Source organism: Salvelinus sp. IW2-2015, linkage group LG13 (genome assembly GCF_002910315.2).
Source record: "Salvelinus sp. IW2-2015 linkage group LG13, ASM291031v2, whole genome shotgun sequence".
Lineage (NCBI taxonomy): Eukaryota > Metazoa > Chordata > Actinopteri > Salmoniformes > Salmonidae > Salvelinus > Salvelinus sp. IW2-2015.
Window position 1 is genome coordinate 42,066,619 of NC_036853.1, and position 24,123 is coordinate 42,090,741.

Consider the following 24,123-nt stretch of genomic DNA (forward strand, 5'->3'; position numbering starts at 1 on the left):
CAGGCCAAACACTCCGGAACCCTGCGGAACATTCCGCCCACCACACCACTGCTCTGGAATAATACTGACTGGTCTAGCCCTGGTCGTGGCCGCGGTCACGAGCACTGGATTGTTCCACAGATAGACCTACAGTATAGTTAATGTAAACCTTCATGCTCCATTACAACATTTGGCCTGTAGTCAGTCAGATTCCTGATTTTCAAGGAACAGTTCACGCCAAAATGAATGTTTTTTGTTGACGTTGTTGCTGAGGCCCTGAAACGGGTGAAATGTTCGAGATGAGTTCATGGCATGACCCATGCCATCTGTTGTGTAGATGAGGCTGTATATCTTATGTCATAATTTCCCACCACTGCGACCTGTATGCTCTCGTTGGCTGGCCCTCGCTACGTATTCGTCGCCAAACCCACTGGCTCCAGGTCATCTGTAAGTCTAGGTAAAGGTAAAGCCCCGCCTTATCTCAGCTCACTGGTCACCATAAGCAGCACCCACCCATAGTACGTCCTGCAGCAGGTATATTTCACTGGTCATCCCCAAAGCCAACACCTCATTTGGCCGCCTTTCCTTCCTGTTCTCTGCTGCCAATGACTGGAACAAATTGCAATAATCACTGAAGCTGGAGACTTATATCTCCCTCACTAATTTTAAGCATCAGCTGTCAGAGCAGCGTACCGATCACTATACCTGTACACAGCCCATCTGTAAATCGCACACCCAACTACCTCATCCCCATATTGTTATTTTTTTGTTGTTGCTGTTTTGCACCCCAGTATCTCTACTTACACATCAGCATCTGCACATCTATCACTCCAGTGTTAATACTAAATTGTAATTATTTCGCCACTATGACCTATTTATTGCCTTACCTCCCTAATCTTACTACATTTGCCCACACTGTACATAGATTTTTCTATTGTGTTATTGACTGTACATTTGCTTATCCCATGTGTAACTCTGTGTTGTTGTTTTTGTCACACTGCTATGCTTTATCTTGGTGTAAATGAGAACTTGTTCTCAACTGGCCTACCTGGTTAACCTTCCTGGCGCAGGCGTTCCGCTAGCGACCCATCTCGACAACATCCAGTGAAATTGCAGAGCGCCAAATTCGAAATACATAAATCAAATCAAATCAAATTTTATAAGTCACATACACATGGTTAGCAGATGTTAATGCGAGTGTAGCGAAATGCTTGTGCTTCTAGTTCCGACAATGCAGTAATAACCAACAAGTAATCTAACCTAACAATTTCACAACAGCTACCTTATACACACACAAGTTGTAAAGGGATAAAGAATTATGTACAATAAAGATATATGAATGTGTGGTACAGAACGGCATAGGCAAGATGCAGTAGATGGTATAGAGTACGGTATATACATATGAGATGAGTACTGTAGGGTATGTAAACAAAGTGGCATAGTTTAAAGTGGCTAGTGGTACATGTATTATAAAGATGGCAAGATGCAGTAGATGATATAGAGTACAGTATATACATATGAGATGGGTAATGTAGGGTATGTAAACATTATATTAAGTGGCATTGTTTAAAGTGGCTAGTGGTACATTTTTACATAATTTCCATCAATTCCCATTTTTAAAGTGGCTGGAGTTGAGTCAGTATGTTGGCAGCGGCCGCTAAATGTTAGTGGTGGCTGTTTAACAGTCTGATGGCCTTGAGATAGAAGCTGTTTTTCAGTCTCTCGGTCCTGCTTTGATGCACCTGTACTGACCTCGCCTTCTGGATGATAGCGGGTGAACAGGCAGTGGCTTGGGTGGTTGTTGTCCTTGATGATCTTTATGGCCTTCCTGTGACATCGGGTGGTGTAGGTGTCCTGGAGGGCAGGTAGTTTGCCCCCGGTGATGCGTTCTGCAGACCTCACTACCTCTGGAGAGCCTTACGGTTGTGGGCGGAGCAGTTGCGTACCAGGCGGTGAATCAGCCGACAGGATGCTCTCGATTGTGCATCTGTAGAAGTTTGTGAGTGCTTTTGGTGACAAGCCGAATTTCTTCAGCCTCCTGAGGTTGAAGAGGCGCTGCTGCGCCTTCTTCACGACGCTGTCTGTGTGGGTGGACCAATTCAGTTTGTCCGTGATGTGTACACCGAGGAACTTAAAACTTTCCACCTTCTCCACTACTGACCCGTCGATGTGGATAGGGGGTGCTCCCTCTGCTGTTTCCTGAAGTCCACAATCATCTCCTTTGTTTTGTTGACGTTGAGTGTGAGGTTATTTTCCTGACACCACACTCCGAGGGCCCTCACCTCCTCCTGTAGGCCGTCTCGTCGTTGTTGTAATCAAGCCTACCACTGTAGTGTCATCCGCAAACTTGATGATTGAGTTGGAGGCGTGCATGGCCACGCAGTCGTGGGTGAACAGGGAGTACAGGAGAGGGCTCAGAACGCACCTTGTGGGGCCCCAGTGTTGAGGATCAGCGGGAGATGTTTGTTACCTACCCTCACCACCTGGGGGCGGCCGTCAGGAAGTCCAGGACCCAGTTGCACAGGGCGGGGTTGAGACCAGGGTCTCGAGCTTGATGACGATTGGGAGGTACTATGGTGTTAATTGCAGAGCTGTAATCGATGAACAGCATTCTCACATGGGTATTCCTCTTGTCCAGATGGGTTAGGGCAGTGTGCAGTGTGGTTGCGCGATTGCGTCGTCTGTGGACCTATTGGGTCGTAAGCAAATTGGAGTGGGTCTAGGTGTCCAGGTAGGTGGAGGTGATATGGTCCTTGACTAGTCCTTCAAGCACTTCATGATGACGGAAGTGAGTGCTACGGGCGGTAGTCGTTTAGCTCAGTTACCTTAGCTTTCTTGGGAACAGGAAATGGTGGCCTCTTGAACAGCAGACTGGGATAAGGATTGATTGAATATGTCCGTAAACACACCAGCCAGCTGGTCTGCGCATGCTCTGAGGACGCGGCTGGAATGCCGTCTGGGCTGCAGCCTTGCGAGGGTTAACACGTTTAAAGTGTTTACTCACCTCGGCTGCGTGAAGGAGAGCCCGCAGGTTTTGGTAGGGGCCGCGTGTCAGTGGACTGTATTGTCCTCAAAGCGGGCAAAAAGTTGTTTGCCTGTCTGGGAGCAAGACATCCTGGTCGCGACGGGGCTGGTTTTCTTTTGTAATCCGTGATTGACTGTAGACCCTGCCACATACCTCTTGTGTCTGAGCTGTTGAATTGCGACTCGATTTTGTCTCTGTACTGGGACTTAGCCTGTTTGATTGCCTTGCGAGAGAATAGCTACACTGTTTTGTATTCGGTCATGCTTCGGTCACCTTGCCCTGGTTAAAGCAGTGGTTCGCGCTTTCAGTTTAGCGAATGCTGCCGTCAATCCACGGTTTCTGGTTTGGGAATGTTTTAATCGTTGCTGTGGGTACGACATCGTCAATGCACTTCCTAATGAACTCGCTCACCGAATCAGCATATTCGTCAATATTGTTGTTGGACGCAATGCGAAACATATTCCAATCCGCGTGATCGAAGCAGTCTTGAAGCGTGGAATCAGATTGGTCGGACCAGCGTTGACAGACCTGAGCGCGGGAGCTTGTTGTTTTTAGTTTCTGTTTGTAGGCTGGAATCAACAAAATGGAGTCGTGGTCAGCTTTTCCGAAAGGGGGCGGGGAAGGGCCTTATATGCGTCGCGGAAATTAGTATAACAATGATCTAGGGTTTTTCCAGCCCTGGTAGCACAATCGATATGCTGATAGAATTTAGGGAGTTTTGTTTTTAGATTAGCCTTGTTAAAATCCCCAGCTATGATGAATGCAGCCTCAGGGTGTGTGGTTTCCAGTTTACAAAGAGTCAGATAAAGTTCGTTCAGGGCCATCGATGTGTCTGCTTAGTCATTATAAACATTCATAAAAAATACAAGTGTTATACATCGGCTTAAAGATGAACTTCTTGTTAATCCAGCGCTTTGTCAGATTTCAAAAAGGCTTTACGGCGAAAGCATACCAGTGATTATCTGAGGACAGCGCCCCGCTTACAAAAGCATACAAACATTTTACAACCAAGTACAGGAATTACAGAAGTCAGAAATAGCGATTTAAAATTAATCACTTACCTTGGAAGATCTTATATGGTTGCAGTCACAAGAGTCCCAGCTACACAATAAATGTTGGTTTTGTTCGATAAAGTCCCTCCTTATATCCAAAAGCTCAGTTTTGTTGGCGCGTTTTGTTCAGTAATCACATGGCTAAAGGCGGTCAAAACATGCAGACGAATACATCCTAATAGTACCGGTAAAGTTCGTAGAAACATGTCAAACGATGTTTATAATTAATCCTCAGGTTGTCAATTGTCTAAATAATCGATAATATTTGAACCGGACAATAGCGTATTCAATAGAAAGGAAAAACAACGAAGGGCGCGCACTCGGTCATGCGCACAAACCAGCACTGCATGATTCTACAGTCCACTAAGAGAAAGGTCTCCTTCATTTTTCAGAAAACAAACCTGAAACAATGTCTAAAGACTGTTGACATCTAGTGGAAGCCATAGGAACTGCAATCTGGGTCCTAACCCATTAGATACTCTATAGGCATTCAATTGAAAATACCCACATCAAAAAAATCCCACTTCTTGGATGGATTTTCCTCAGGTTTTCGCCTGCCACATCAGTTATGTTATACTCACAGACATTATTTTAACAGTTTTGGAAACTTTAGAGTGTTTTCTATCCAAATCTACCAATTATATGCATATACATTACTTTGGGCACGCTTCTCATCCAGACGTCGAAATACTGCCCCCAAGCCGTTAAATAAAGGGGGAAGAAATATAAAAAATTAAATGGTGCCTATCTTTCCCATTTTATTTGGGATTGAGGATTATAGCTGGATATACACAACAGATGGTGTGGAACTCATCTCGACGTTTGAGATCCTAAAAAGTCTGAAAGATCTTTGATTCTGTAGTGAACTATCCCTTTACGGAGCCATAAAGTCCAGCAAATGTTAGCCTCGCGTGTCAGACTTCAAGGCTCTGTCGACTTGTCAGACAGACTGATGGATGCATGGCGAACAAGAATTCACACCCACACACTATATCAAGTCAGAAACCAGCATGTACAGTATATCAAGTCTGAGCCCATTGGCTGGTGCTAGGCCTGGTCTGCCTAGCACCAGCCAACCGGTCTGGCTTCTATTCCCTGAAAGCCTCAGTTTCATACCCATCACACATGATAAACTTCAGCTTCAAGTTAGGGAATCGGCCATTGATGTCCATTTGTTGACGTGTATTTCACAATTTTAATGACATGCAGAACCCCCCAACACATACAAAATTGTCAATGCCTTTCCTGAAGTCGGAATCCGTTGGGGTGAAACTGCCACTTCGGTTTGCGWCATTACTACAACAAAGATATTACTTTAAGCTAAACAACACTGTTGTACATCATTGCACGCACAATAGAACAGCTCCCGAGTGGCGCAGCATTCTAAGGCACTGCATCTCAGTGCTAGAAGCGTCACTACAGGCTCTGTTTCGATTCCAGGCTGTATCACAACCGGCCGTGATTGGGAGTCCCATAGGGCGGCGCACACGTGGCCAAGCGTTGTTAGGATTTGGCCGGGGTAGGCCGTCATTATAAATTAGAATTTGTTCTTAACTGACTTGCCTAGTTAAATTTAAGGTAAAAAAAACAAACAATAGAACAGCAGCGTATTTACTACAATCTTTTTTTATAATGTCGCTGGATGCTCGTCTCTTTTTCATAAAAATTACAAAAATAATAACCAATGCGACCAGTGACGCTTTTTTACCTTTCGTAAATGCCCCTAGTAATGTCTCAGCTTTATAATAAAGTTGGATTGATTGATAAAGATCAGTGCTGTAAACTACTCAAGTAAAAATACTTTAAAGTACTACTTAAGTAGTTTTTTTGGGTATCTGTACTTTACTTCACAATTTATATTTTTGACTACTTTTACTTCACTCCATTCCGAAAGAAAGATATGTACTTTTTACTCCGTACATTTTCCCTGACACCCAAAAAATACTCGTTACATTTTGGAGGCTTAGCAGGACAGGAATGGTCCAATTCACACACTTATCAGGAGAACATCCCTGGTCATCCTACTGCTTCTGATCTGGTGGACTCACGAAACACATGCTTGATTTGTAAATTATGTCTGAGTGTTGGAGTGTCCCCCTGGCTATCAGTAAATTAAGAAAATCAGCCATGTGGTTTGCTTAATATAAGGAATTTGAAATGATGTATGCTTTTACTTTTGATACTTAAGTATGAAAAGTAAATGTAATTGCTAAAATATACGTAAGTACATGTAAAACCAAATACTTTTAGTCAAGTAGTATTTTACAGGGTGACTTTCATTTTCTATTAAGGTATCTTTACATTTACTCAAGTATGATAATTGGGTACTTTTTCCACCACTGATAAAGATACAGAGGCCTATCTACTAACCTGTCCTTATTTTCTACCAGTATTTATTAGTGAGAATTAATATGTTCTCTCTAAGGATGACCCACTGATTGCAGCTTGTTACCGTTCTGACACACTGACAGCGGGAGGCGTGATGCCGGCCTGTATTCTGGGGCTTCAACTTTAACCCATTTGGAAAGCCTCAACCTTAACAAACAAACACAAGTTGTTGAGTACTCCCCTACAAACACACACACACACACACATTACACCTCTGCCTATCTGTGCGGATGAGATGTGGAAGACCGACAAAGTGAAGTAGAGAATCTTAGACATGGTTAGGCTCACATGTTAACACTTTAGAACTGGACTGTGGGGGTTGGGTGTTAGAAGTGTGTATGGGTCAAGTTTGACTGAGTGTTGTGTTTTTTCCGAGACCTGAGAGAGAGAGAGCAAGATTAAAAAATTCTTTTTTTWAAAATCACCGTTAGTGTTTCCGCACATCTTGCATGTTAGCTCTGAGGTTTGGTGTGCTTTCTGCTTCCCCCCACAAACCTATCCCCATATTCCTGCCATTATTGCCTTTGCAATCACCGTGTACACTCAGGGTCTTTCATGTCCATTGATTGTGTAGGGGGGATCGGTTTTACAGGGGCCCTATAACAGACCAGTGCTGCCTCGCATTTTGAAGTACATTGTTTGCGGTCATGCAAGATTATGTCTATAAGGAAACCAGAGACCCTCCACCACACCACAACCCCTGCCCTTCCTCTCCCAGTCACCTCCCCCTGGAGAACAATACATGTATCTACTGTAGACACTGCTTGCATCCCAAATGGCACCCAATTTCCTATATAGTGCACTACTATGGGCCTTGATCAAAAGTAGTGCACTATAAAGGGAATAGGGTGCCATTTGGGACGCATATTCATCTGTATGCTCTGTAGCATTCATTATAGTAAAAACAGTATATTAGCATTCATTACAGTAACAACCGTATCTGTTGTGATTCACAGCACGTTCAACAGTCAAGCTTTCTTTTTCACGAGAGGGGGGGAGTGAGAGGTTTTATTTCCCTTCTCAGCAGCACCATTGATCTCAATCTCTTGTTGGTGTATATGGAATGTTCTAATGTTTTATGGTGTACTATGAACACTGGAATGGAAATTCAGTCAGCCTCACTGCAAAGGGAACTCTCTCTGTGTGTGTGTGTGTGTGTGTGTGTGTGTGTGTGTGTGTGTGTGTGTGTGTGTGTGTGTGTGTGTGTTGATGTGTGTGTGTGTGTGTGTGTGTGTGTGTGTGTGTGTGTGTGTGTGTCTGAGTATAGCACTCTCGCATTGTGCTCCTACTCTTACCTGAGTGCTTTGTCACACTCTCTCCCTCTCACACACACACACACACAGACAGACACTCTGGTTGCAGCTTTCAATTTTTTTCATGTAACCTTTATTTAACTAGGCAAGTCAGTTAAAAACAAATTCTTATTTACAATGACAACCCACTGTTCCCAGGTAGGCCAACTGCCTTGTTAAGGGGCAGAATGACATTTTTACCTTGTCAGCTCGGGGATTCGATCCAGCAACTTTTCGATTACTGGCCCAACGTTCTAACCACTAGGCTACTTGCCGCCCCAGCTAGGGGAAGAGGATTCCCTGTGCTGTGTGTTTGGGTGGTGACGCAGCCAGGTAGGGGTTTTGGGCATGCCCTATTCATAAAAGCTGCCAGGCATGCAGGCTGAGTGGACTGACTAGCCGCCGAACCAACCCATTGGTTGCTCTGTGATGAGTATGCTCATCAGCATTAACACTAGACTTCCCACTTGTGGCTCAACAAACGCACACATGCAAGTGCATGCGGGTATGCACACACAACACACACACAATCACACACATGCACACTTCTTAACTGGAAGCAAGTGTGTACCTGTGAGGGCAGCAGAAGCACCTGGTAGTAGTAGCTAGGGTTGCAAAGGGTCAGAAACTTTCTGGTAAATTTCCGTAATTTTCCCAGAAATTTTCCATGGGAAGTTAAGCCCTGGAATTTGGGGAATTTTGCTTAAATTCATCAAAAAAGTTAGCTTATAACAGTGAACCTTTTTTGTGGGATACACATAAGGCAGGCAATTCTAGGTATTGTGGCAAACCTCTGCATGCACAGTGCATTCTTCCATCACATGTATAGCTGATTCTCAAGATCTTGCACACTAATGAGATCCTATTGAGCCCACACTACTATACTGTCTGAGCCAAGGACTACATGCTTTCTGGTAAGTTTTGATTACAATACTGGGTGGAGTGAATATATTTTATATGACATGATTTTTTGTTAACTAGTAAATAGTAGCCTACAACAGTGTGTTTAAATAATTTCTAACTTGTTAACAATTTCTGCTAGTTAGTTTTTGCTACCATGTGGGTTTTAGCTTGCTTGAGCCTGCTAACTGAGGAGTGTTAATTCACCTGTTTCCGTACATGTTTCATTTTAAAACATTTATCTTACAAAGGAGTTGTTTAATCTAACTGCTTAACTATTTATTTGTACTTTGAATTGTATTAGTTTTTTTTTTTTTTACAAAATGTTTTCTAATTGTGCCACAGGCACTATCTGATGTGTGGGGACATTTCACTGCAGCTAATGTAGAAGGAAAAGCTGTGTACATTTGCAAATACTGTGCCAAATCATATGTGAAGAATGCAACAAAGATGCAGAATCATCTGGCCAAGTGCATAAAGTTCCCTCAGCGCTCACAACAAGTAACCTCTGACAAAAGTCCATCTACTTCTATTCGAGGTGAAAATGATGAATCAGACACCTTATCGATAGCAACAGCTCATGGTCCTCCTGTCATCATGTTTGACAGTCTCCTGGAGTGATAGGAGTCTCCAAGAAATGGCCATATCACAGTCTGCCGATATGGACAGCCCCATCAAGAGGATCCTCCTGGATGATGTATTTTGGGAGAGAGTGGTAAGCAGCCTGAAACTCCTGAAACCTATAGCAGTAGCCATTGCACGGATTGAGGGAGACAATGCCATCCTGTCTGATTTTCAGACTCTGGTTGCAGATGTAAGAGAAGAAATCTGTACTGCCCAGCCCACTTCACTGTTGCTCCAATCAGAGGAAACTGCAGATCTGAAATACATCAAAAAGTGTGAAGACTTCTGCCTGAAGCCCACACATGCCGCAGTATACATGTTGGACACCAAGTATGTTGGCAAGAGCATCCTGTCTGGTGCAGAGATCAACAAGGCCTATAGTGTTATCACTACCAGGTCTCGCCACCTTGGCCTGGATGAGGGCAAGGTTCTTGGCAGTCTGGCGAAGTACACTTCCAAGCAAGGGCTTTGGGATGGAGATGCAATATGGCAGTCGTGCCAACATATCTCATCAGCCACCTGGTGGAAGGGACTTTGTGGATCTGAGGCTCTTTCCCCTGTTGCCTCCATCATCCTCCAAATATAGCTGGTGCTTAAGCAACAGACTTCCCACCATGAGCAGAGTGTGGCTGCACCACATAAAGCTTTACATTACCCCCCCCCCCCCTTTCTAATATTGCTCAACATATGGAACATGACTGCCTTCTAGCTATAGAGAAGAAAGAGAAGCATGAAAAAAAAATACGATGAAAGTAGAACTTCATCTTTTGTAGAGTGTTGATGAGATGTGACAGTGGTTCCATGCCCTTGATCCTCGCTTAGGAGGCCATGGATCTGGCGCTTTTACAATAAAGATCCCTTCCTCTCCTTCTGCTTCTCGTCCACCCCGCCGCCTCATTCTCCTCCTCATCTCATTTAACATTTACATTTTAGTCATAAGACAGACACTCTGGATAAGAGCGACTTATCTCCCTTTCTTTTCCTTTCCCCACCGGGGACCAAAGCCTCCGCATTTGTTTTAGATGGTTTTGTACAAAGAGATCTTATCCGAGCTGAGCAACCAGTAACCGTTAATCGGATAACGTATATAATTTAGTCAGCTCACATCCATGACTATTCACTTGTACATATCCATTTGACTTGTTTGGAGATTAAATATTGCAATTATTGATTGCCACCTGCAGAAATCAGTGATTCAGACAGCTTTTTGGGCACATTCTTACAAATCTGTGACTAATCTTTATATCTGCACAGCTGGCTCATTTGGTTGTGTATTCTACATCACTATGAAGATTTTAAGATATTATTGGGTATACAAAAATTATATTTCATACAGGTATGGTAATGTATAATTTATCTAAGACCCTAAGAGTTAAAAAAAAAAAATGCTTTTTTTACTTTTATTTAACTAGGCAAGTCATTTAAGAACAAATTATCATTTACAATGACAGCCTACGCCGGCACAACCCTAACCAGGACGACGCTGGGCCAATTGTACGCCGCACCTATGATACAGCCCGGGATCGAACCAGGTTCTGTAGTGACGCCACTAGCACTGGGATGCAGTGCCTTAGACCGCTGCGCCACTCAGGAGCCCAAAAGTTGTTTGGTGGCCATATTGAAAAAAGGCTTAGGTGAGGCTTAATACAGTTGAAGTCGGGAGTTGACATACATACACCTTAGCCAAATACATTTAAACTCCGTTTTTCACAATTGCTAACATTTAATCCTAGTAAAAATCCATTGTCTTAGGTCAGTAAAGGATCACCATTTTATTTTAAGAATGTTAAATGTCAGAATAATAGTAGAGAGAATGATTTATTTCAGCTTTTATTTCTTTCATCACTTTCTCAGTGGGTCAGAAGTTTACATAGTATTTGGTAGCATTGACTTTAAATTGTTTAACGTGGGTCAAACGTTTCGGGTAGCCTTCCACAAGCTTCCCACAATAAGTTGGGTGAATTTTGGCCCATTCCTCCTGACAGAGCTGGTGTAACTGAGTCAGGTTTGTAGGCCTCGTTGCTCGCAACGGCTTTTTCAGTTCCGCCCACAAATTTTCTATGGGATTGAGGTCAGGGCTTTGTGATGGCCACTCCAATAGCTTGACTTTGTTGTCCTTAAGCCATTTTGCCACAACTTTGGAAGAATGCTTGGGGTCATTGTCCAATTGGAAGACCCATTTGCGTCCAAGCTTTAACTTCCTGACTGATGTCTTGAGATATTGCTTCAATATATCCACATAATTTTTCTCCCTCATGAAGCCATCTAGTTTGTGAAGTGCACTAGTCCTTCCTGCAGCAAAGCACCCCCACAACATGATGCTGCCCCTCCCGTGCTTCACGGTTGGGATGGTGTTCTTCAGCTTGCAAGGCTCCCCCTTTTTCCTCCAAACATAACGATGGTCATTATGGCCGAACAGTTCTATTTTTGTTTCATCAGACCAGAGGACATTTCTCCAAAAAGTACGATCTTTGTCCCCATGTGCAGTTGCAAACCGTAGTCTGGCTTTTTTATGGCGGTTTTGGAGCAGTGGCTTCTTCCTTGCTGAGCGGCCTTTCAGGTTATGTCAATATAGGACTCGTTTTACTTTGGATATAGATACTTTTGTACCTGTTTCCTACCGGATTCTTCACAAGGTCCTTTGCTGTTGTTCTGGGATTGATTTGCACTTTTCGCACCAAAGTACTTTCATCTCTAGGAGACCGAACGCGTCTCCTTCCTGAGCGGTATGATGGCCGCGTGGTCACATGGTGTTTATGCTTGCGTACTATTGTTTGTACAGATGAACGTGGTACCTTCAGGCATTTGGAAATTGCTTCCAAGGATGAACCAGACTTGTGGAGGTCTACAATTTTTTCTCTGAGGTCATGGCTGAGTTCTTTTGATTTTCCCATGATGCCAAGCAAAGAGGCACTGAGTTTGAAGGTAGGCCTTGAAATACATCCACCGTTACACCTCCAATTGACAAATTATGTCAATTAGCCTATCAGAAGCTTCTAAAGCAATGCCATAATTTTCTGGAATTTGTGTCTGTAAACTTCTGACCCACTGGAATTGTGATTAAGTGAAATAATCTGTCTGTAAATAATTGTTTGTAAAATTACTTGTGTCATGCACAAAGTAGATGTCCTAACCGACTTGCCAAACTATAGTTTGTTAACAAGAAATTTGTGGAGTGGTTGAAAACAAGTTTTAATGACTCCAACCTAAGTGTATGTAAACTTCCGACTTCAACTGTACGTGAATCATGTGATGGCCCTGTATCTATAAATCTTTTTAAAACCCTGTTCTAGCTGTGTGTGTGAAATGTGGTACAATCCAAAAACATATCTGCCCCACTACATAGAATTCTGTGGCTAAGCTTCAAGCATTCCAATGTTAATAGTACCATATGGTCTATTTTTAAACACTAGTTGTAGCTGGTGCTTGCAAAGTTGGTTATATTATATATAATTTGAAAGTTAATTTCATGACCTTTCAGAACCACTTGTCAAACAAAGATTAACGTATCGGGGTTTCCTTTTTTTAAGCGATTTATACAGGCAATTCTTTATGTACGCTAGAGGTCAAAGGTCAAGGTTCTGTTGACTTGAACATTCCAGCAATGTCGAATGGCTAGCTGTGAATGTAAGCTTGCCATTGATATATTAGAGGGTATACAGTGCATTTGGAAAGTATTCAAACAGATTTCTCAAAATGTTTGCACATGTATAAAAAAAATGATCACAAATACCTTATTTAGACCTTTTACTATGAGACTTGAAATTGAGCTCAGGTGCATCCTATTTCCATTGATCATCCTTGAGATGTACCTACAACTTTATTGGTGTGGTAAACTCAATTGATTTGGAAAGGCACAAACCTGTCTAAATAAGGTCCCACAGTTGACAGTGCATGTCAGAGCAAAAACCAAGCCATGAGGTTGAAGGAATTGACCGTAGAGCTCCGAGACAGGATTGTGGCGAGGCACAGATCTGGAGAAGGGTACCAAAAAATGTCTGCAGCATTGAAGGTCCCCAAGAACAGTGGCCTCCATCATTCTTAAATGGAAGAAGTTTGGAACCGCCAAGACTCTTCCTATAGAGCTGGCCCCCTGGCCAAACGGAGCAATTGGGAGAGGAGGGCCTTGGTCAGGGAAGTGACCAAAAACCCCATGGTCATTCTGACTGAGCTCCAAGTTCCTCTGTGGAGATGGGAGAACCTTCCAGAAGGACAACCATCTCTGCAGCACTCCACCAATCAGACCCTTATGATAAAGTGGCCAGACAGAAGCCACTGCTCAGTAAAAGGCACATGACAGCCTACTTGGAGTTTGCCAAAAGGCACCTGAAGGACTCTCAGGTCATGAGAAACAAGATTCTCTGGTCTGTTGAAACTAATATTGAACTCTTTGGCCTGAATAGCATGTAAAAATATATATTAGAAACTGATTTGTTTATTATTTTTTAGGACATGGAAAACTTGGAAAATTACCCTTTTTTTGTGTGTATTTGTGGTACAATGCATAATGTCTAATCAAATAATAATTATGAAATAGATAAGTACAGATCCTAATCTCAGTGATCCAAGAGGAAATTTCTTGAAAAATGACACTTGAGAATGTTTGGGTCAAATGTCAGTTTCGCTAGAATGATCCATGCGTATTAGAGCGAGGTTTAGGTGCCCTGTTCAAAGACCATTCCATTAAGCAATAACCAAAGAGAGGGAGCGCTACACGGCAAGACAGAGTACAATATTGGAGTGAGAGAAATATAGAGCTACTCAATCAAGAGACAGACCAATGCTATATATAGAGGGAGAGAGCTGTAGAGTAAGACACACAGAGAKAATGCAATTAAGCAGGAGAGAAAACAAAAAAATTATTAATCAAGTCAGATCAGCAGCCAGAAAATGTATGAAAATTGTGCCTCAGTAATACTTAGTATGCTGATTCCCTGCCTAATTCTCTGCAATAAATCCCAGCATAGTAATTGAGAGGAGCAAGACATGTGCACAGAAGAGAGACATGTAAAGGCTAGGGATTAATGAAATAAAAAAAATTGAGATAAACAAACAATAGCCAGAAAGGCTATTGTAGGAAAATAAGTGGTAGTGAAAGGAGAGTGCAAAAAGAGAGAATAAAGGAGAGATTGACGAGAAAGGGGAAAGAAGGAGTGAAGGTATAAGACGACATGGGGCAGTTATCCAGTATAGCTGAAGTCCTCCATAGTCCATTGGCTTTCTGCAGCTAGCCTAGACGACAGCTATCTGTTATGCTAATGCTAGTAGACCTACACACAGCCAACGCAGGCTAGCAAGCTAGCTGAATTTTTATTTTCTGGGTCATTCTACAGAAGTGGTTCAAATTACAAATTTGTATCCTATTTTTCCCAAACATTCAGCGACCATGTGTTACAACGTACAGTATGTCAGATAGACATCAAATACTCACACACTTTGTATTGCATATTTTAATTGAATTCCTTACTAGGCAGTACATTTGACACTACTCAAACATAGTGAAAAAGTTGCAATAAAGGGAGAACCACTAACCCTAACCACACTATTGATTATTTTGATAGTTATAAAGTCAGTCTCGTCTGTAACTGAACATTTCAATATGATAGGAAAAAATGGTATGTCACAGAATGAAGAGTACTGCAATAGTTTTCTGTGGGTTGAGTTTATTTGATTCCTGCCCACAGCTGGCAGCACCCAAGTAATCATCAATTCGGAGCGCAGCTGCATGCAACCACATATTAATACCCATGGTCAATTTGGTTAGACACTTGATATCCCTATGGGGCTAGTTAGGGACAATCAGTATTACACCATGTACATAGGACAAGGTCAATAGCTCAATTTCTATGACTTAACTCAAACCAACTCTTAAGTTTAGAAATTCATATAAAATATATAGAAAGAATTTAATGAGGCAACTAAAAGATGTGCAACATGAAAATATCGTCCCATTTACAGGCTAGCTAACATTACCTAGTGTGGCAGGCTAGATAACGTTTTAGCTAATGTTAGCGTAGCTAGTGCTAGCTACCTCATTACAACTTAGTTAGGTCGTAACTCATACGAGTGTATTGTCCAGATACTGCTGGTTATGTAACATTATCATTTGATAATACTAGTGGGGTAGGCTAGCTAGCTACTCTAGCTAATGTTGGCTAGATTTATTTTTTAAACTTTTATTTAACTAGGCAAGTCAGTTAAGAACAAATTATTATTTTCAATAACGGCCTATGAACAGTGCCTTGTTCAGGGGCAGAATGACCGATTTTTACGGGGATTTGATCTTGCAAACTTCCGGTTACTAGTCCAACACTCTAACCACTAAGTTACCTGCCGCCCCTACCTGTCGCCGTTAGATAGCTAATGTTAGCTTACAAGTTGGATTTGCAAGTTAGTTTGTAGCTTATACAAGTGTATTCTGTATTGCTTAGGGCAAAACAAGATAATGGATGCAGCTATGGAGGCAGTTAAATCATGTTTGAGTCTGACTAATACACTGAACTAGAAGCAACAAACCGTAACAATCTGGAGCTACAGTCAGTCTACATCTGTAACGCATAGAATTAAGGTTTCCACTAGTTACCACACCCACAATTTGGCTATATCGTAAACAGTCATGAAAACAAAAATGAGCTTTTTTTTTTAAAGGTTAGGCATAAGGTTAAAGGTTAGTAGTGTGGTTAGGATCAAGGTTTAAAAGCTAATTGTAGAAATAGGCGCCCTGTATGACTTTGTGGTATGTAATGACGACCTACAGTAGAATTAGCTTGGACCGAGTTACTGCCCTGATGACAGAGGCGGTGCTGCCAACTCTCACACATTGGGTGTGAGACCTTGCAATTCTTCTCACGCTCATAAGCCACACCTCTTATTTATCACGCATTGAAAAAAGTACTGCTTTTATTTTGTAATTAATCCAGTGCGTTGACTTTTCAACTGTGCCTTATTTTGAAATCTGAGCATATGCCCCTGCAATTCTACATCACAAGCATTGTAACTGCAGTAGCTTCATCTGGGTGATACATAAGTTTCCTGCCACCGCACTGTGAATCACGGCAGATTGAAGCTTGTGATTGGTTTAGTAAGGGTTCAGGACCAAGGCGATTGGAAGCACGTTTGCAAAGAAATGCCCCTCGTGATGAGAGTGTAGTCGGCAGCCATGGCAGACTAGTGTCGTGTCTGTGACTATCAGTAAATGTGAAGACTGTTATTTTATCAAATCAATTCTCTCTTTATTATTACGTGATTAAACTAATCATGTAAACTTTAACTAGGAAGTCGGGCACCACAGGAAAATGTTTAGAGTCTCTCTTTCCCGAATCGACTCTTCAGGTATTTTCATATCTTATTGAGTACAGTCTTGTATTAAGGTATTATTATTATTACCTCATCAGTTCTCATTACTGAGAAAACCCTTGGATATCTACACGAACCCTAGCCTAACTCATGAATCAACGATATACAAATTGGCTTAATTATTTATTTCCTAACCAGCTAATCAAATCACAGAAATAAATAAAGAAACAATATAGTTATTGGCTACTAACACAATGCATTGATAAGTCCCTAGTGGGCTAAACCGGTATGAGGGATTGGTAGACAATGGCAAGGGGTGGGGACAGATAAAAAGCGGGAAAGACCAAATGGATTTACTACACACAGTTGATAATTATATTAATTGAAATGCTAATCCTTTGCACATGAACAGCCACTCATTCAAAAATAATAGCAACGTATATATTTACGCTCATATGTCTTTGTTGTCTTCTCTGTTGGAATCGCCGGTCCGTCTGCTGGAGAGTCAGTTCATCAGAGTCTCTGGTTAACTTCCCCAGAAGTCACAATGTCTTCCGTAGTTTCCGCTTTCTCAGGGGCTCTGTATAGTGCCTGTTGTAATGGTTACGCCCGGCGTACAGATGGTAATTGCATAGGACAGATGCTTCCGCGGTTGTCGGTATTCTCATACAAGACTTATGTAATTTCCAGCTGCAAACTAGTAATTCTACGTCTAGGATTTGCTCTTATTCTGTAGTGATCGATAGTCTAGTCTCAGAGTTGAGCCGTGTAGCCAACACTACACGCTGTCTGGTCTCCTGGCCTATAGAGTTGTAGTTCTTAACTATTTCACATGTAGCATCAGCTGCATGTTTTCTAGTCTTCTTAACCATTTGTGACGTCCGGCTTACCGTGTGTCTCTTTGGCATGAATTGTACATTTCATCACGGGTGGTTTTATACTCTGGAGTAGAAAAGGGCAGTTCCATGATGCCTGATGTACTGTCTGGCTCACGGGGGTGTGCCCATTGACTAGTTAAACTTTATATGAAAATCCATACCCTCGTTTAGAAGGTTAACATCACATTACATATTTTCACAAATAGTTTCATATTTACTCATTCATTTTATCCAACGTCTAGATGCAAATCTGATAATTGAAAAGTGTACACAAACAGAGATACAGTAATGTGGGTCTCCTGTCTTTCATGAGGTCACCAAATGAAACAACTTCGTCATGACTGTCCCTTAGGTGTCCACGGACCACTCCCACATTGTCAAAAATATGAATTATTCAAACTTTTGATATCCAAGGGTCTCTCTGTGTTCCACAGTTTACATTCCAACCTCGAACACTACAGAGCATAAGAGGCAGCGTATTGTATGACCGCCATAAAACAGCAGACTACCCACGCTGTAGAGCGGACCCACTGTAACATGATCCTTGAGATCATCACAGGAGGGTTATGACACTTGGCAGGCATGTTTGTTCTATGTTGAACTAAGTTTATGAACAACATTTTCAAAAGAGCAGCATGGCAACTTGTAGCGCTGTTTTGTACAAAACAATTTGCTGTCACTCTTGTCGCAGAATGCTTCCTTTTGTCAGCATGTGATACTAGTGRTTTGATCCACCACTTGCATGAGCTCTGATCCATAAGCTACATTATTCACCTAAGTTGGTCATAAGCAATTTAGCACTAGGTTTATTAGGCTGTAACATTGATAAGGCAGCATTCATCAGGAATTTCTGTAGGAGGATCTTATTTGTCTAACTATGAACAGGATTTTGCCCAAACAGATTTTTTACCCAAATGTATAACTGATTTTAGTGGGGGACAATACATTAAAATATAATTTGGGTTGGATGTAAGTACAGATTTATGTCATGTCTTCAAGAGATTGTATTATCTGTTTTAATTTAATTGGGCTTTCACAATAGCTGATGTACAATACCAGTCAAAAGTTTGGACACACCTACTCATTCAAGGGTTTTTCTTTAGCTTTACAATTTTTGTATTTATTGTAGAATAATAGTGAAGACATCAAAACTGTGAAATAACACATATGGAATCATGTAGTAACCATTAAAGTGTTAAACAAATCAAGATATATTTGAGCTTCTTCAAAATAGCCACCCTTTGCCTTGACAGCTTTGCACATTCTTGGCACTCTCTCAACCAGCTTCATGAGGAATGCTTTTCAAACCGTCTTGAAAGAGTTGCCACTTATGCTGAGCACTTGTTGGCTGCTTTTCCTTCACTCTGCGGTCCAACTCATCCCAAAAATCTCAAATTTGGACTCATCAGACCAAAGGACAGATTTCCACAGGTCTAATGTCCATTGCTCTTGTTTCTTGGCCCAATCAAGCCTCTTCTTCATATTGATGTCCTTTAGTAGTGGTTTCTTTGCAGCAATTCGACCATGAAGGCCTGATTCACAAAGTCTCCTCATTTGTCTCCTCATTTGCTGTTAAGATGTGTCTGTTACTTGAACTTTGAATCATTTATTTGGGCTGCAATCTGAGGTGCAGTTAACTCTCATTCACTTATCCTCTGCAGCAGAGGTAACTCTGGGTTTTCCTTTCCTGTGGCAGTCCTCTTGAGTGCCAATTTCATCATAGCACTTGATGGTTTGAAGTTTTACGTTTTCCGTATTGACTGACCTTCATGTCTTAAAGTAATGATGGACTGTTTCTCTTTGCTTATTTGAGCGGTTCTTGCCATAATATGTACTTGGTCTTTTACCAAATAGGGCTATCTTCTGTGTACCACCCCTACCTTGTCACAACACAACTGATTGGCTCAAACGCATTAAGAAGGAAAGAAATTCCACAGATTAACTTTTAACAAGGCACACCTGTTAATTGAAATGCATTCCAGGTGACTACCTCATGAAGCTGGTTGAGAGAATGCCAAGCGTGTGCAAAGCTGTCATCAAGGCAAAGGCTGGCTACATTGACAATACATTTTGATTTGTTTAACACTTTTCTTGGTTACTGCATGAGTTCATATGTGTTATTTCATAGTTTTGATGTTTTCACTATTATTATATGATGTAAAAAAATAAAGAAAAACCCTTGAATGAGTAGGTGTGTCCAAACGTTTAACTGGTACTGTAAGTTATTAGAACAATTCCCGTCCCCTTCAATGGGTTAAAATATATACTAATTAGTTTGCAAGAACACTACTATTCAAATCAAATTTAATTTGTCACATGCGCCGAATACAACAGGTGTAGACCTTACAGTGAAATGCTTACTTACAAGCCCTTAACTCATACTTTTATTGTTTTATTTGTCTTTGATAATCTATTTAAAAATAGATTTAGAAATTGCAATGAGGGCTTTTTGTAAACATTGATGGACAGTGTTGAATATAGGCTATATTTAAATGCCTCATCCAGTTTAGACATTTCAGTATTGTGCACAAGCTGCTAGGCAGAAATGGTAGGCATACATGCAAAATATCTTGCCTATGTAGAGTGAGATGGCAAGGTTTTGAAAATCAGTCTCAACCACCTGAAAATTGGTATATGTTAGATTTCTCTTAAATGTGAAGTGGTTTGTAGAAATCAAATATCACATATTCATACCAAAGGATTTGGGAAACATCAGGATTTTCTACGGTCCTATTTGAAAGGGATAGTGCATCCAAATGAATTACATATTTAAGTGTTTGTTTCTTATGGAGAAGGAGAGACTGCAATCCATCCTAGGGTTAGCCACTGCCACCAACCGTTAATATTAGCATTTTCTAACCAAAAACCAATGTAATGTCCCGCAGTTTCCATACTCAAAAGTCCGGGCCCAAATAATTTCAAAGTATCTTCAAACCAAGTGGTCCAATTTTTGTGTATTTAACTTTTTAAAGAGTCATGAATACATCCGGTCTATGACTTGACATTTYTTTTATTCCACTCCAGTCATGGGGCTAAGGCTTAGTTTTGAAGCTCATTTTCTGCAATTCGCCATCATTTCACATGGCTTAGCCGCTAAGCCATGTGAAATGATGGCGAATTGCAGAAAATGAGCTTCAAAACTGAAATGAAATGTTCAGTTAGCAGTCAAACATACAACACACAGTAGAGGACCCTTGCATGTTTTGTCCCAATTCACTTTCATAACCTAGCAAGGTGGAAGCAGCCTGATCGCTCTGTTTACCATTCTATCATGATATCTGAAGTGAAATAGAAAGGTGAATGCATTGATTAGGTTAGTTCCACCATGCTAATCATAACCACCATTTATAATGTAATCAGTGCTCTGTGTTTGTGTGTTACCAACCAGTATCTTTGATGAAGGGCCAGGAGTTGATCTACACTGCCATGCTCATCAATGGGGCGCTGGCAAAGACCTTACCTCCAGCCTCACCTCTTGCCCGCTCACCAACGGTCGTCGACGGGGGGACCAGATTTTGGTAGGTTTAGTCTGAACCTACCAAGGTTTAGTCAGATATCACCTATCCTAACTGCCATCGGTAATAGAAAGTGACTGTGTATGTGTTCACAGATGCATCTATGGAGCCAGCACTTGGAGACTTGCAAGATGATGTGATAACGTCCAGCTTGACAGGCGGTCTTGATACTGATGTCTCTAAATGGAGAGTCCTGGCACCCGGCATAAACATTTTACTAGACACAACTTACTTGTATTGTCTTTTTGGATTTTTGAGCTACCCAAGTTCCCAACAGCATTTGGCAATTACACTGCTACAGTTAGGCCCTAATGCTTAGGCTACACACGAATGCCAGATAAAAAATTATGAAAGAAAAACCTCAATGTAGCCTATATGAATTGCACAAGACTTATACATTTATGGATTTTTAATTGTTTTATTTTTATTCAACCCGCCTGCCACCCACCTGTCCTTCATCCACACAATATTTAATGACCTTAAACCCGCCCGCCCGCAGGTATTATAAATCAACAGGCGTCCAAATTGACCGGGAGAAAAAATAATCCCATTGGAAAAAAGTTATTTTTATTCACTGATGGAAATACCAGTCGATGGAAATAAGTTTGACAGTCAAATGTATCGGTCTATAGGTCCATTTGCATAATTTTGTGGAATTAGATTGGCGCCTGTGTATTTTCATTAGTCTTCATGTATCTTATTTATCACACATGCATAACATACAGAGAGAGCCTATTTTGAGCAGAATATCACCTCAGACAGCGCTAGAGATGCTGCTGCAGCTCCTCAGCTCATTGCTGCTAGAGTGTAACGTGTTTTATAAGCCCAGTCATTGTGCAACAGTTCTACATAAAAACACATTTTAATTTCTCAATTGGTAATTGAAGCAGGCCTCCCATTTGCCATCTAATTGCATAGGCAACGGTAGGCAGGCTATCAGCGCGTCTCCCACCACTTTGCAATGTGAGCTGGAGGCAGTAGGGTATGCATTTTGAAAACATATACTTAATTGTTTGAAACCTGAACGTTTTACTTCATATTATGAGGCATGTCTTACCTTGCTTCAGTGTATCGGCAAAATCCGACCATAGAAACATGGAGGCAATTATTTTTTAAAGACTTCATATCTATACCATTGAAACCAGCATTTCTCTCCTGTTCTTTTTTCCATTGTCCAGAAGCCAAAGGCACAATCCTAGTCATATTAGCAACCCATCGTAGTTGTTGCATCTTTAGATTCCCCCTCTTTCTACGTTTCTAACGGAGAAACTCATCTCTGTCACATATGGAACCGCTCGCATCAGGTGAGCTGTTTAGAATGGTGTTTTCCCGCAAATTGCATTTTGCCAAATTTTCGAAAATTGCGTTTTATTCGCTGCTTCATTACAGAAGTTACATGTTCTGTTAAGATGAATTACCATCATCTAAATGTCATTCTGAGCACCGTCGGAGGACGCCCTAATGTATCCAGTATACAGTTGAAGTCGGAAGTTTACATACACCTTAGCAAATACATTTAAACTCAGTTTTTCACAATTCCTGACATTTAATCCTAGTAACAATTCCCTGTCTTAGGTCAGTTAGGATCACCACTTTATTTTAAGAATGTGAAATGTCAGAATAATAGTAGAGTGATTTATTTCAGCTTTTATTTCTTTCATCACATTCCCAGTGGGTCAGAAGTTTACATACACTCGATTAGTATTTGGTAGCATTGCCTTGAAATTGTTTAACTTGGGTCAAACGTTTCGGGTAGCCTCCACAAGCGTCCCACAATAAGTTGGGTGAATTTTGGCCCATTCCTCCTGACAGAGCTGGTGTAACTGAGTCAGGTTTGTAGACCTCATTGCTCGCAAAGGCTTTTTCAGTTCTGCCCACAAATTTTCTATGGGATTGAGGTCAGGGCTTTGTGATGGCCACTCCAATACCTTGACTTTGTTGTCCTTAAGCCATTTTGCCACAACTTTGGAAGTATGCTTGGGGTAATTGTCCAATTGGAAGACCCATTTGCGTCCAAGCTTTAACTTCCTGACTGATGTCTTGATATGTTGCTTCAATATATCCACATCATTTTCCTGCCTAATGAAGCCATCTAGTTTGTGAAGTGCACCAGTCTCTCCTGCAGCAATGCACCCCCGCAACATGATGCTGCCACCCCCGTGCTTCCCGGTTGGGATGGTGTTCTTCGGCTTTCAAGCCTCCCCCTTTTTCCTCCAAACATAACGATGGTCATTATGGCCAAAAGGTTTTATTTTTGTTTCGTCAGACCAGAGGACATTTCTCCAAAAAGTACGATCTTTGTCCCTATGTGCAGTTGCAAACCGTAGTCTGGCTTTTTTATGGGAGTTTTGGAGCAGTGGCTTCTTCCTTGTTGAGCAGCCTTTTATGTTGTCGATATAGGACTTGTTTTACTGTGTATATAGATACTTCTGTACCTGTTTCCTCCAGCATCTTCACACGGTCCTTTGCTGTTCTGGGATTGATTTGCACTTTTCGCACCAAAGTACGTTAATCTCTAGGAAACCGAACGCGTCTCCTTCCTGAGCGGTATGATGGCTGTGTGGTCCCATGGTGTTTATACTATTGTCTGTACAGATGAACGTGGTAACTTCAGGCGTTTGGAAATTGCTCCCAAGGATGAACCAGACTTGTGGAGGTCTACAATTTTTTTTTCTGAGGTCTTGGCTGATTTTCTTTTGATTTTCCCATGATGTCAAGCAAAGAGGCACTGAGTTTGAAGGTAGGCCTTGAAATACATCCACAGGTACACCTCCAATTGACTCAAATGTTGTCAATTAGCCTATCAGAAGCTTCTAAAGCCATGACATCTTTTTCTGGAATTTTCCAAGCTGTTTAAAGGCACAGTCAACTTGGTGTATGTAAACCTCTGACCCACTGGAATTGTGATACAGTAAATTATAAGTGAAACAATTGTTTGAAAAATTACTTGTCATACACAAAGTAGATGTCCTAACCGACTTGCCAAACTATAGTTTGTTAACAAGAAATTTGTGGATTGGTTGAAAAATGAAAATGAGTTTTAATGACAGACTTCAACTGTATGTGTGTCCGTGTGTGTGTCCGTGTCCCAGTAGTGCTTTACATCATGCGCTATAGAGCGTGAACAAGGTCTGACCTGAAATCACACGCGCCATCTAGCAACAGAAGTCAAAT

The 24,123-nt window shown here is 41.5% G+C and overlaps 1 protein-coding gene across 3 annotated transcripts in view; it reads left to right on the forward strand.

The window, feature by feature from the left end:
• LOC111971502 (thyroid hormone receptor alpha) overlaps positions 1–24,123 on the forward strand; it is a 73,130-nt gene that overhangs the window by 11,942 nt on the left and 37,065 nt on the right. Inside the window, exon 3 of one of the 3 annotated variants that reach the window (XM_023998303.2) lies at positions 20,823–20,952. The exons of the other annotated variants lie outside the window; for them this stretch is intronic. The gene's annotated coding sequence lies outside the window, so the exon portion shown is untranslated. The remainder of the gene's footprint in view (positions 1–20,822; positions 20,953–24,123) is intronic. 3 annotated transcript variants of the gene reach the window in all.